The 13,433-nt window shown below is 51.4% G+C and overlaps 1 pseudogene; it reads left to right on the top strand.

The window, feature by feature from the left end:
- Positions 1-12,233: 12,233 nt before the first annotated feature.
- Positions 12,234-13,199, top strand: LOC119532551 (annotated as a pseudogene).
- The last annotated feature ends 234 nt before the right edge of the window (positions 13,200-13,433 follow it).

Here is a 13,433-nt window from a genome sequence, read left to right as displayed (position 1 = left end):
AAAGATAATGGCATTTGGGGGACACAATGCATTCAAACCAGCACAGGCGTAGAGGTGGGGCTGGAGCTGGACCAATGAGGAAACTGAGTCCCTGGCTGAGGAGAGAGGTGAGTGGATAGATCATTTCGATTTGTGCCCTTGAGTTCCAACACACACAGAAAAACCTCCCTCCAAAAAAGATAAACTTCATAAGATGGTACTATGAAGAAAGAAGATAATCAGGGGAATCCAAGGGGGATGTGTAGAAAGCTGAAGGAAGGTTAGCAACACACACCGATGTAGGGCCACCATTCCCATGGGAGAGCCCCCACTTTGGCGGCTGGTGGGGAGGAGTCCGTGAGCCACCCCAGGGAAGACACCGGTGGGAAGCCACCAGCAGGAGCCTGGGTGGGAGAAAGAGGGTGAGACACCAGGGTCAGTCAACACAGTTTGTTTCTGTAGCTCAGGCCTTAAGCTAGTGGAAGATAGCTAAAATCTCATCCATCAGCAAATTGGAGGCTTTTCTCATGCTAGGTTGTTCAGCTGTGGGTACCACTGCACTCCCAGGACACTTGACATGAAATCTAGTCCATGGTAAGCATTTAACACATGTTTTTAAATGAATGGATGAACGAATGAACCCTATAGTCCATAAGTCCACTAGGTTCAGCCTTTGCTACTCTCTCCCCCACAGCACACCCCAAAGCCTCAGGGAAACAAGGCAACACGCAGCCATGTCACCTGGCCCCTTCCTGAGCTTCACATCACAGGGCCTCTATTGAAAATGGCCACTCACACGAATCCTGGACTCTCAGGAGTTTCGCTCAGAGGCAGAGCCCCTCCACAGCACTCTTGACTCACGGCGATGCAGACTTGTTCGAACACCTCCCATGTTCTGAAGCTCACTGGTTTGTACAGCAAAAAATTCCATTGATTACTATCCTAAGTTTCCCAGTTGCCAAAACAAATACCATACACTGGGTTGGCTTAAACAACGGGAAATAATTGGCTAATGGTTTTGAGGCTAGGAGATGTCCAAAATCAAGGCATCAGCAAGGCAAGGCTCTCTCCCAAAGACTGTGGCGTTCTGGGGCTGGCTGCCGGCAGTCCTTGATCTTTGGCTTTTCTGTACATGGAAGTGTACATGGTTATGTCTTCTCTGTTCTCTTTCAAGTTCTGTTGACTTCTGGCTGTTTCCCACTGCTTTCTCTTTGTCTGGATTTCATTCCGTCTATCAAGGACTCCAGTAAGCCAGATTATAGCCCAGCCTGATTCAGTTCACTGAAGTGACAGCTTCAGGAGATCCTTTTACACTGGGTCCACACCCACCCGAATGCAGACCAAGACCAAGAACAGTCCAACTGGGGTCCACAATTCAATCCACCACAGTTAACCAGCCCTGATTGTAAGAAAGGGAGCCCCAGGCCTGGGAAGGCCTCCACCTACACTGTCAATGGTACCTCAACTCTGTGGCTGGAGCCTCAACTCTCTAACTCTCAGCCACCTTGTCTCCCAAGGCCTGGAACTTTCTGCCCAAGCTCAATTCTATCAGGAGTTGCAATAAACCCAACAAGGGACTGACCTTCTTTATCACTGATGAGCATTTCCATGGCTGACCAGCTCTGCAGGTTAATGTTCTAGATAAAGTTGACTCCAGGGAAAGAGACATACATGGCTTACTCTTGAAGGGAGCTTAGAATCATCCCCCACACACACACACCCAAGGTATTAATACTCTGATCTTTATTGTATTTTTTTAATGCTGCTCATTTCTGCTTGTTCTTTCAGTGTATCCCCTTTGTCTGAAAGTTCAGGCTGTTGGAATTATCTGGATAAAATTGGAATTAGCCATAGCTTAGACTATGGGCAAAGTAACCATCCAAATGTGTGATTTCTGCTGAATGGGTCATCATTCATTCATTTACTCCTTCAATGAAGCATTTGTTAAGTCCTTCACCTACTGCATGCCTGGTGCCATGGTAGGCATTGGGGATATACCAATGACCCCAAAACACAAGGGGGTTACACCCAAGCAATCCCACCCAGTGAGAAATTCCTCTTGAAGTTGCTACCCCTCTTCTGAATTATCCAATCTGCTATGGTTTTATGGCTTCTTCTATCTTCCTTTCCTGGGCAGAGTTAATACCTAGGGACCCTGGGGCCCCCACTCATAATAGGCTGAAAGGAAGTGCATAGGGGTTAAGCCTTTCCTGCCCTAGGTCAGTGCCCTCCTTCATGACCTCCTGCCAATGTTCGCTGATGTCTTGGACTCTAAACACTTCTTGCCCAGATACACCATAATGGTCAAGCTCTGCCTCTTAATTTGGAACCCAGGGGTTCTGGTTCCTCCTTTCCCCATTGCTTTCTACATCTCCAGTAGAACAGACATGGAGGGGAATGGGAATGTGTTGCTGGTGTTCTCTTAATTGGCAACAATTCCATGGAGTGCTTTCTTGGGGCACCATGAACATGGTAAGGTCTTGCTCTGGGCTGCAGGGGTTGGCGGCTTTGCCCGGGTGGGCAGGGGAGACGTCTAAAGGAGGCTGGCACCTGGGATGGACCCACCTCTCCTTACTGTTCTTAACTCCCCAAACATATCCCACATGCTTGCCCACCCCACCCCATCCCCATGCTCTCTTTCGTGGTGTTTTCTCCCCCTCGAATGCACCCTCCACCTTGGGTACACAAGACCCAGTCCACATGTTACCTCCTCTGGAGAGCCTCCCATGACACCCCCCACCCCCATGCCTCCTCCCAGGCTGAGCTGAGACCTCCTCCGTGCTCCCCAGCACCCTGCATACCCACCCCTCCTCTGGCTCTCAGGGTGCAAGCCGTGGGACAGCACCGGGCCTTCTGGTCTCTCCTCCGTCTGTGACCCCACCCCACCATGATCATTCATCTTAGCTTCTTCCCAGCGCCACCGTGTAGACGAAGGGGCAGGAGGAAGGGCAGTCATTAAGTGCTAGTTCATGAGGAAGAGGGAACTTTGGGAAGAACAGAAGGTGAAAGGATGCTAGGGCTTCATGCAAAGCTTTGGCTGGACCCTCACTCATCCCGAGACTATGATCCCATCAAGAAGACCCCTCCATATAGAGCAGACTGTGTGGCTCTATCTCTAGGACCACAGGGACACATCAAATCCCAGGGGGGAGGAGGAGTCTAAAACCCCATGACTCATGCAACACTGCAGCTCTCTCTGGAATGAGGTTGGCTGCATTCTTCTCTTTCACACATTTGTTGATTCGATACCCATCTAACAGCAGCATTGCAGAGGCAAGACCCTGGTCGGTTCCTTCACATAGTTCTGGGGCTGGGCTGGGCTGGACTCTGCAGCCAGGCTGCCTGGAATCAAATCTAGCCACTTCCTGGCTGCGTGGCTGTGGATCTGTTCCTTAACCTCTGTGAACCTCAGATTCTCACCTGGAAAGTGAGAGGAATAATTGTATCTACCCTGGTCATTCTGAGGATTTGTAAGAGCCCCCATCCTGGGAGCCCAGACTAAGCAGGGTACTGGGCTGGGCCCTTTATGTGAATTGTCTCACATAATCCTCCTATAATTCCCAGCTGAGGGAAACTGAGGCTCAGAGAGGTCACGTAGCACCTCCAGGTCATCTGCCAGCAGGTAGAAGAGCCAGAGTTTGGACCCAGATCTAAAAAGATCAGAGTCCAGGGCTGGGCAAGCCCTGGAGAAAGGAAGGTCCCAGGAGCCAGCCTTCCTCGCCTCCACCCCACCCTGATGGCCTGACTCCACACATGACTGGAATCAAAAGCTCTAAGAGGCAGCATGTTGGTGACCAAGAGGTCCCCTGTGCTCCTCAGCCCATGGCCATCCCTCCCCCACCCACAGTGCCCCATTCCAGGCCTCCAGGAACCACCTTGTGGCCACACCCAAAGGCCGCCGTTCAGGTTTCTCCCGTCCCCTTCCTTTGTGGCACCACGACACGTGCCTGTTGTCCCTACAGCTCTCCAGCTGCTTGTCCTTGGATTCCCTGCCAGCCCTTCTCCCCGACACTGAAATGCCACCCTTCGGTCCCTTGCCCTCTTCTCGTCCCACTCTCAGCCTCTCCCTGGGCCTTCTAGCCCATGCTCGTCCATGCCCATGGTCAATGGCACATATAGCCCCAGGCGCTGGATCCAGCAGAAGTCCACTGTGCCCAGAGCTGAGCCTGTCCTCTCCCCAAAATTCCTGTCCCCCTGCCTGTGTTCCCACCATCCAGATCCCCAGATGGAACACCGGGGACATCCTGGATTCCTTCCTTCCTTTAACATCAGACCCCAAGAATGGCCAAACCATATTAATTCAACTCCTCTACAATCTCTTTCACGGGTCACCTCTTTTCCATCTCTTCTACTCAGATGCAAGCATCGTCGTCTCTTACCTGGACCACTCACCTTTTATCCCATGTGGGGCTCCTGCTTCCGGGATCCCTGTCCTCAGCCCACCCCGATGCTGTGGCTGCTAATCCGGTCACGCTTCTCCCTGCTAGAGGTGCCCCCTCCCGCGAACACTGACTGAGCATCCAACACGTGCTGGGTGTCAGGGAATCCACGGCGACCAAGGGCAGCTCTCCTCCCAAGGAGCTCAAAGTCCAGTGGTAGCAGCAAGTAAAAAATTAACTGCCCCACGGAGCATGAGCCGAGGCAGAGTGGATGGTTCCGTGAGTTCACGGGGCTCTTGACACAGTCTTAGGGGGTCCTCCTCATTGTTACAGGCTAAAGTCCAGATACCCCAGCTTCACCTAGGAGACCCTTCGTGACCTGTGACCTGGCCCCGAGCTACCCCTCTGGCTTCATTCTCACCACGACAACCACCCGTAAACTTTCCTGCAAACACGCCCAGGGGCAGAGGGCAGGGAGCTGGGGGGGCCCTTCTCCCTGCCATCCAGCCCGAATGGCATCTTGCATCAAGGATCGCGTCGGTTTGTGAGCTCACAAATCGGCACTTGGCTCTGATGCCAAGCCCACAGTCCTAAGTTTCTGTGGCAGGAAGACATTGCTGAAAATAATTGTGCCTGGCAGCAGTGGGGCCGGTGCCAAGGGCCGCCCGGTGTTCCAGTGCATGCAGAATCCGCGGCCGCTCTGTGCAGCAGCCAGATGCCTCGACACCGTGCCCAGCTGATCTGGAATGAGCTGGACTGTGACAATGGACACTCACAACAACCTACTTTTGGAAGAAGGATCAGAAAGCCACCTCCTGGTCTCAGGCCCTCCACCCCTCCTCGCCCCCTTCTGTCGCCCAACCCGAGGGCCCTGCTGCTGTCAGCCGCCCAAAAGTGGCTGGTACCAGGTTGCGGCAGAAAGCGACAGCCCCGGCGGCGAGCTGGCAGCAGAGACCCCTGCACGGCCAGCATTGGCCCTGACCACGGGCCTGCTGGCATCCACAGGCAGCGCTCGCAGATTCCGCTCCCTGCCACCCTGGGGAGGTGGGGGGGTGGGGGTGGCACACCGAACCCTTCCCTGGAACGAGACTTCTTTGGAGGCAAGAGGCTATCTCAAGGCCTGGCTTCTGCAGGCAGGGACCTGTCTCCCACCCTTTGTGCTCCCCAAAGAATGTAAAGGATGAGAGGCGAAAAGACGCCAGGAAAGACTAGGAAAGAAAGGAGGGAGGGAGGGAGGGGAAGGATGGACCTGCGCACCTGTCAGTGCTCTCACTAGTTACCCTCAGGTTACCCTCCTTGGCTCCCCACCCCCATCTCTTGTTCCCTTTACCACTGGGGGGTGGGGGCTGCAGATCGAGGTAATAGCGGAGGTCCAGTTACTTCTTCCTCTATGTCCCCCTTTTCCTCCCAGCCCTCGCACTGGCTCCCCAGGCCCCCAGCCCCGGGTCCCGCCCTCACCCCTAGCTGTGCTTGGAGACCGGGACACCTGCTTCCAGAAGGGGCCCCAGGCCTGGCCACGCTGCCCATGTCCCACGGCCCGCAGGGGAGCTGCTCTTAGGGAGCCAATGACCCCGAAAGCCTGAGTTTCGTGTTCCTCTCCAGGAATTGGGAAACTTGGGTGAACTCTCAGACAGAGCTGGTCTGAGTTGGGGCTTCCTTGGTGGTTCTTTTTCTTTGCTTCCCCCCCCCCCCAGTAACTAATCCCGGAGCAGCAGCCACGTTTCTGCATCCAGCAGCTTTCTCTTCCACTCCCATTTGAGGTTCCAAGTTGCAAGCTTTCCTCCCCTGCCTCCTTCCAGCACCTTCTCCCTCACCCTGCGCCCACCCCCCAGCCCCAGCCCCCTTCCAAGATGGAATCTGTCTTCAGGCCCCCACCTTGGCCAAGAGAAACACCAAGCAGTTGCTTCCCACCAGCACTGAAAGTTCTGGTGTTTTCTGTGCCCGGAGCCTGGGAACAAGGAGGGAAGGTGGGAAGGCGGCGGTGCAGGAGGGAACTGAGCTACTTAATAGGCCCCCAAGACAAGCACCATCAAAGTCAAGCAAGGCTTCAGCGCTGCGATTGAGCCTCCCAGCCGGGCTCCTGGTGGCCTCAGCAGCCGTCGGGCTCGGAGGGGCAGACCCGGCGGCCCCAGGTCTCCCTGCTCCCGCGGACGTCGCTGACAGTTGAGCGCGGTCCTTTGTTTCCCCTCCGCTCGCCTCCCTCCCCCCTCCGACGGCGACCACCTCCCTGTCAGGCCGGTTTCGCAGCAGCACTGTGGCGCCGTGGAGAGGAGCTAATTGGATTTGTTGTCACCTCCTGAAGCTGCCAGGAGCTCACGTCTGCTCTGGTTACAGATGAAGACATCACAGTGACAGGCTCAGAGACAGCTCAGCTGGCATCCCAAGGCCACTAATAGAGCCATGTTGATTTAATGTCCGAGTGGAGAGGTGCGGACAAGCTGTTCAAGTTTTCCCTTCCAAACAAAGCAGGGATCTACCATCCGTCATCTGTGGATCAGTAAATAAGCATCCGTGTGCCTCCAGGAGCTCTTAGCCATTGCCACAAAAGAATGGCAAACTATTTTAAACAGGGACTTTGGAGCAGAGCGTCTCTCTGGTTGAGGCTGTCCTCAGGGAGCCTGGCTGATTCCACCAAACGTAAATTTTACTTAAGTGTGCAATTATGGATGAGTCCTATTAGCCTTAAAATTGCTCGCTCACTAAAGGTGTGCCCATGTGTGCGTGGTGGTCTTTGGGGGGCAGCAGAGAAGATGGGAGGCCTGTTTCTTTTTGGTGAAATCATTCATTCACTCAATAGACAATTTGTGAGCACTTACTGTGTGCTGGGCACTGGATGGACGAGATTTGGGACCTGCCCTAGGGAAGGTCATGGGTGAAGTGTAGACACTCGTGTAGATGGTCAGCTCCAGACCAGAGCAATAGGTACTATGAAGGAGATAAAAATGGGGTGGGGGGAGCACAGAGGAGGGACACCCCTTCACTTTGAGGGTCAGGAATCAGTTTCCCATTCTTTGGAAGAAGCGTCCAAGCCCAGGGTGTCCCCAGAGAGGAGAAAGGGGGTTTGCCCCAGCCCTCTTCACTCTGGGCAGCTGGGGTTACTAATGGGGTATACCTGGGGTGACCACTCCCCTCTATCCTCAGATTGGTCATCAGACCAGGGATGGGTGGTCCTTTCCCCCCTGCACACAGGGACCCACGGTGCCCCCAGGACTTACAGAGGCCTGAGGGTTTCAGAGAGGTGTCCTCACAGCATGGATGGGAGATGTGGCACGTGGGGTCTGAGAGCACAGGGAGGAAGTCAACCCACCCACCCTGGGGCTGGGCCAGGTCTGAGCTCGGAAGGCTTTGCCAGCGTATCATCCCCTGGCCACGGCTGGGTCAGTCCTCTGCCTCCTCAGCTCTGTGCATCCGTGTGACTTCCTAATGGGAATTCTCAAACCTGGCAGGTGCCAGGCCACTGGCCACCAAGGACCTTTCTCGGGGATGACGCCCAAGCAGGCAGATATTGAAAATATTTAACGACCAGAACAGATGCTGGCCAGTGTGCCAAACCAGCTAGACATCACCCCTGGGCCCAAGTATCCAAACGCCCAGCCCTTCATCCTGTCCCTGCCCCAGCCTCCTTTTAGACACTCACCCCAAGAGCCCACATGGCACTCCCTTCTTCTGCCTGATCCCTAAATTAGGGAAACCATCCAAAGTCCCTCATGGAAAGGACCCACCCCACGATCAAGGAAGCAAACTCTGATAGAGGATGTTTCACGTAATCCCCAAAGAAGGAGCAGAGCTCTTGCATCCTGACAAAGACACCTGCTCCCTCAGCTGAACCCTCTCCTGGCCCCTGCCATCCCCCAGTTACAGAAAAGTAGTAGGTAGAACTCCACATACCCTCACACTACAGCCTGAAAGAGAAAACCAACTGATGTCCATATGGTGGGACAGAAGGCAGGAAGTCACCCACACACCCACTGGTGTCTACCCAAGGCCATTCCATCACAGCAGGCAGAGTCTGGGCAGAGCCGCCCAATGGGCATAATGTGAAAATGAGTGACTTGGCACCCACATAGGCAATCCCTGGGAGGAGGAGGAAGGAAGAGAGGGAGGAAAGAGGGAAGGAGGGAAAGAGGGAAGGAGGGAGGAAGGGAAGCCAAGCTACAGCAATCAAGAAGGAAAAGAAAGAGAGAAGCAGAGAAAAACAAAGAACCTGACCTCAAGGAAAACATAACTCAAGGAAGAGAAGAAAATTGCTCATTATTGAACAACTTATGAGAATAGTAACTCAATAAAACAAGAGCACACAGACAAGATAAAACAACAGGAGGGGATGAAAAGGGAGATTGCCTAGACCTAAGGGAACAGATTGAAGATGAAAATATCACTGTAAAAGGAATAACTAAATTATTAACAACAAGGAACCGATAGAGACGTTTCTTAAACTAAAATTCCTAACATAATGGAACAGTTGGGAAAATCATGGTGAATGCAGATGAAATAGATAAAGGGATTAAATTTGAGATGTTGATATAGAGAATGGATGAATATGGCATGAGGTAAGAATGATTTCTGTGCCTTAAATAAAGAACCCAACATATGGAACAGAAGATGTAGTTAAAGAAAAAATACAAGAAAATTTCCCTTAAATGAATACATTGGTGAGTAGATTAAAAAAAAAAAAAAAAGCTATACAATATTCTGGGAAAACTTGATCCAGAACCATCAAAACTGACAGACTGCCTGGTTAAACATTAGAACGTCAACAATAAAACTGAGTTCTTGAAAGGCTGAGACAGAAAAGGCAAATCACTTGCAAGGAGAACAACGTCTCGTTGGCCCAAGGCTTCTCAGCAGCAATGCTCCAGAGCAATGGTTACATGATCCTAGAGTAACAACAGAGTGACCAAGAAAGTTAGCACCAGAAAAGGTGCAATTTGATTGTAATGGTAACAGGAGATATTCTCAAACATGAAGAAGTTCAGAGCCACAGCATCCAAGCACTTGAAACAACTTGCCATTGAAATCTTATAAAGAACCATGAAAGGAAGCCACCAGCAGCAGGAATCGGGTCTATTTAAATAGAGAACTAAAATTCAATGATTTGGAAGAGACAACTTTTGGAAGCAACTTGGAATTGTAAAATACCCAAAACTGGGGGGTGGTGGGGGAAGGAAGGAAGTGTGAGTGTCTTCCTCAGTGCTGGGAGTCCCATTGATACTGGTGAAAATGGAAACCCAGAGGGACTTGCAATTAAGCAAAAGAGAAGAAGTGCAGGCATTTACTTTGATCTCAGGAGCCCACTGTGCTGGATTGATGCTGTCATGTACCCCAGAAAAAGTCGTGTTCTTTTAATCTATTCCTGTGGGTGCAACCCATTGTGGGTGGGACCATTTGATTAGGTTGTTTCAAATGAGATGTGACTCACCCCATTCAAGGTGGGCCTTGATCCTTTTACTAGAGTCCTTTAGTGGAGGATAAAGGACAGAAAAATCTGAGAGAGCTTACAGAGAGAAAAACCCCAGAGATACTAGGAGACGACCCACAGCAGCTCAGAGATGAGGTCACTGGAACCAGGAGTTGAAAATGATGAAATCCGGGAGTGAAGGATCAGGAGATGAAAGCCATGTGCCTTGCTGTCTGACAGAGAAACCCCAGACGCCAGTGGCCTTTCTTCAGAGAAGGTATCATCCTGTTGATGCCTGAATTGAGACATTTTCATGGCCTTAGAACTGTAAATTTGTAAACTAATAAATCTGTATTGTAAAAGCCAACCCATTTCTGGTATATTGCATTCTGGCTGCTTTAGCAAACCGAAACACCCACCTAAATGATGATAACGGAACAAAAGAGCTATAAACCAATATGGAAGACAAACCAACGGAATGGAAGTTGATGGACCAGTGGTATTGACATAGCAGACTAGATAGCTAAAACTTAACTCCTCTCAAGGGGTGGGCAGGAGGATGGGCATACAAGAAGCAAGCCAGTTCCCCACACAGGACCCCAGAAAAGCTCAGGATCCCAAAGGACCAAGGACCTCTAAAGGCTGGAGGGTGGGGTGGGGCTGAGGACAGAGGATTGGTGGAACACCTGTGTAAGCAGCAGTAAGACCACCAGATAGAGTGACCACCTGTTCTGGTTTGCCTGGGACTGAGGAGTTTTCCTGGGGATTCTCGGTGCTAAAACCAGACAGTCCCAAGCCAACCATATCTTCTTCCCTGTCCTGTGCTCCCATGAACTTTCCCCTTCCCCATCCCAGGAGAGGACAGAAATAAAGTTTACTTTATGGAGAGAGTGAACCAGATGTGAAGACCCTACTGAAAATGGGGAGGGTGGGTAAGAGAAATAATAAGGTGGGACCGGACCCTTGGGCCTCTTTCCTTGGTTAGTTCTCAATCTTAGCAGTCAGGTTTACATCTGAACACTTCCACACACATCCATCCCCAGGAGGGGATCTGGAGGGTCCCCTTAGAGGAAACTCTCCAAGAGAAAAGATTTACAGAAACTGACATTTGGGGGATCCCCCAGAGAAAGACCAGATGACCACCCAAATACCCCATGATGAGAATCATCAGTTTCACCCCTGCACCCGGAGCATCCACTCAGCTTTTTAGTGTCTCACTCTTAAATATGGATGGGCAGCTGAGGATCACAAGACATGATCACCAGATTTGAGAAAAGCCTTTACTAGAAAGGAAGAAAGAAAAAGACTGACCAAAAAAAGTCTCCTATGGAAACAATGACAGAAATATTTTTTTAAAAACCTCATCTATTAAATAAAACTGGATGCTATTAAAACAACAACAAAACCAAACAACCAGAGAGCTAGAAAAGAGACGAACAAGTTAAAAATACGATGGAAGAAAATTTAAATTCAATAAGACCGATCAGAAGGCAAAGTTGAGGAAACTTCCTCAAAGCCAGAACCAAGAAAAGCAAAGCATTCACAACACAATTCCCACACGCCAAAATGGGAATATTAGCTATCTGTTACTCTCTTCTCTGTCATTTTGTATGTTTTCCAAATGTCCCTCAATGGGCACATATTAATTTTATAGTCAGATGAAAAAAATATATAAAGATGTCATAGTCAAAAGACCATGACTGCACAATCAGAAGCTTGCTGGGAGCCTGGGGAGATGGGGGTGGGGATGAGCCAGGGAGGAAGGCCCAAGCAGACCCTTTATTCTCCATGGCACCCAGACCCAGGCATCAGGCAGCAGGGCCTTCCCAGGGCCCACCTAGCAGGGGAGGGAGCTCCCCAAACACGCCCCTGGCCCAGGGCCTGGGTGGGACAGAGCTGTGGGATGCTGGTGGCTGGGACAACCAATTATGCAGCAACTGAAAAGGGATCAAGAACCTGAATTTAGGGAGGGTGGATCATTTTTCTCCATGTCACAGAGGAGCAGACAGGAAGAGCTGGGCTCAAAGCAAAGCCCGAGAGCTGTCAAATGGGACGAGTCTGACAGTGGGTCCTTCGTGTAACTGAGGAGGCTTATAACATCTCTCACCACCCAAGAAGACTTTAGCTCATGCTTTCATTCAACAAACTTAACAAATGCCTCGTCAGTGCCAGGCGCTGCCAGCACTGGACATACAATTGTGGATAGGGCCTTAGCGCGGCCCCAAACCAGAGGGCTGGGCCAGATCCCGTTCTAGCACATATATCCCACGCTTGACATCTTCCAGGCAGTTTCCTAAAGAATTCCACCCCAGGGAGCACTGGGGGTCCCATACGGGGAGAAGAGGGCTTCAGCTCCTCAGAAGTTCACTTAGGTAAGAAAGCATTTTTTTAAAAAACTAAAAGCTCTCACCAGGCATCCTCATTGAGAGTGACATTGTCTTTAAACCCCACATGGCAATCCCTGATGCACCGCCGTGATGCCCAGGGAAGACGGGGTGACCTGGAAGTCCAACTACTTCCTAAAAATAATCCAATTTCTGGATGATTATCTAAAATGCTCCATTGTGGGAGCAGACAACGTGGGCTCCAAGCAGATGCAGCAGATCTGCATGTCCCTCTGTGGGAAGGCTGTGGTGCTGATGGGCATGAACACCATGATGCGCAAGGCCATCTGAGGGCATCTGGAAAACAACGCGGCCCTGGAGAAACTTTCGCCTCATATCCAGGGGAATGTGGGCTTTGTGTTCACCAAGGAGGCCCTCACTGAGATCAGGGACATGCTGATGGCCAACAAGGTGCCAGCTGCCTTCCATGCTGGTGCCATTGCCCCATGTGAAGTCACTGTGCCCGCCCAGAACACTGGTCTGGGTCCCGAGAAGGCCTCCTTCTTCCAGGCTGTAGTCATCACCACTAAGCTCTCCAGGGGTACCATTGAAATCTTGAGTGATGTGCAGCTGATGAAGACTGGAGACAAAGTGGGAGCCAGCAAAGCCACGCTGCTGACCGTGCTGAATATCTCTCCCTTCTCCTTTGGGCTGGTGATCCAGCAGGTGTTTGACGACCCTGAAGTACCTGACATCACAGAGGAAACGCTGCACTCCTGCTTCCTGGAGGGTGTCCGCAATGTTGCCAGTGTATGTCTACAGGTTGGTTGCCCAACTGCCGCATCAGTACCCCATTCTATCATCAGTGGGTACAAGCGAGTTCTGACTTTGTCTGTGGAGACTGATTATACCTTCCCGCTTGCTGAAAAGGTCAAGGCCTTCTTGGCTGATCCATCTGCATTTGTGGCTGCTGCCCCGGTGACCACCGCCACCACTGCTGCTCCTGCTGCCGCTGCAGCCCCAGCCAACGTTGAAGCAAAGGAAGAGCTGGAGGAGTCGGACGACGATATGGGATTTGGTCGCTTTGACCAGTCACCAAGAAGCAGCCAACTCAACTAGCTTTATTTGTGAAGTGAGGAAATAAAGGCTTACTTCTCTTAAGAAAAAGAAAAAAACTACAAAGGAAGAGGGTCATAGTGACCACGTGACTATCAGTAACATCACAACGAGGGGGATGATGGTCACGGTTACAAGAAGAGCTGGTCCTCCTTCAGGTCTCTCAGCACCACCAGGGGCGGCATCGTTGCCTCCGTACCCCAGTGAGGAAACTGAGGCTCAGAAGGTGGAGCTCAC

This window comes from Choloepus didactylus, chromosome 4 (assembly GCF_015220235.1).
Source record: "Choloepus didactylus isolate mChoDid1 chromosome 4, mChoDid1.pri, whole genome shotgun sequence".
Taxonomy (NCBI): domain Eukaryota; kingdom Metazoa; phylum Chordata; class Mammalia; order Pilosa; family Megalonychidae; genus Choloepus; species Choloepus didactylus.
Note: the sequence above shows the minus strand (reverse complement) of the source record. Positions and strands in the feature narration are given on the sequence as shown.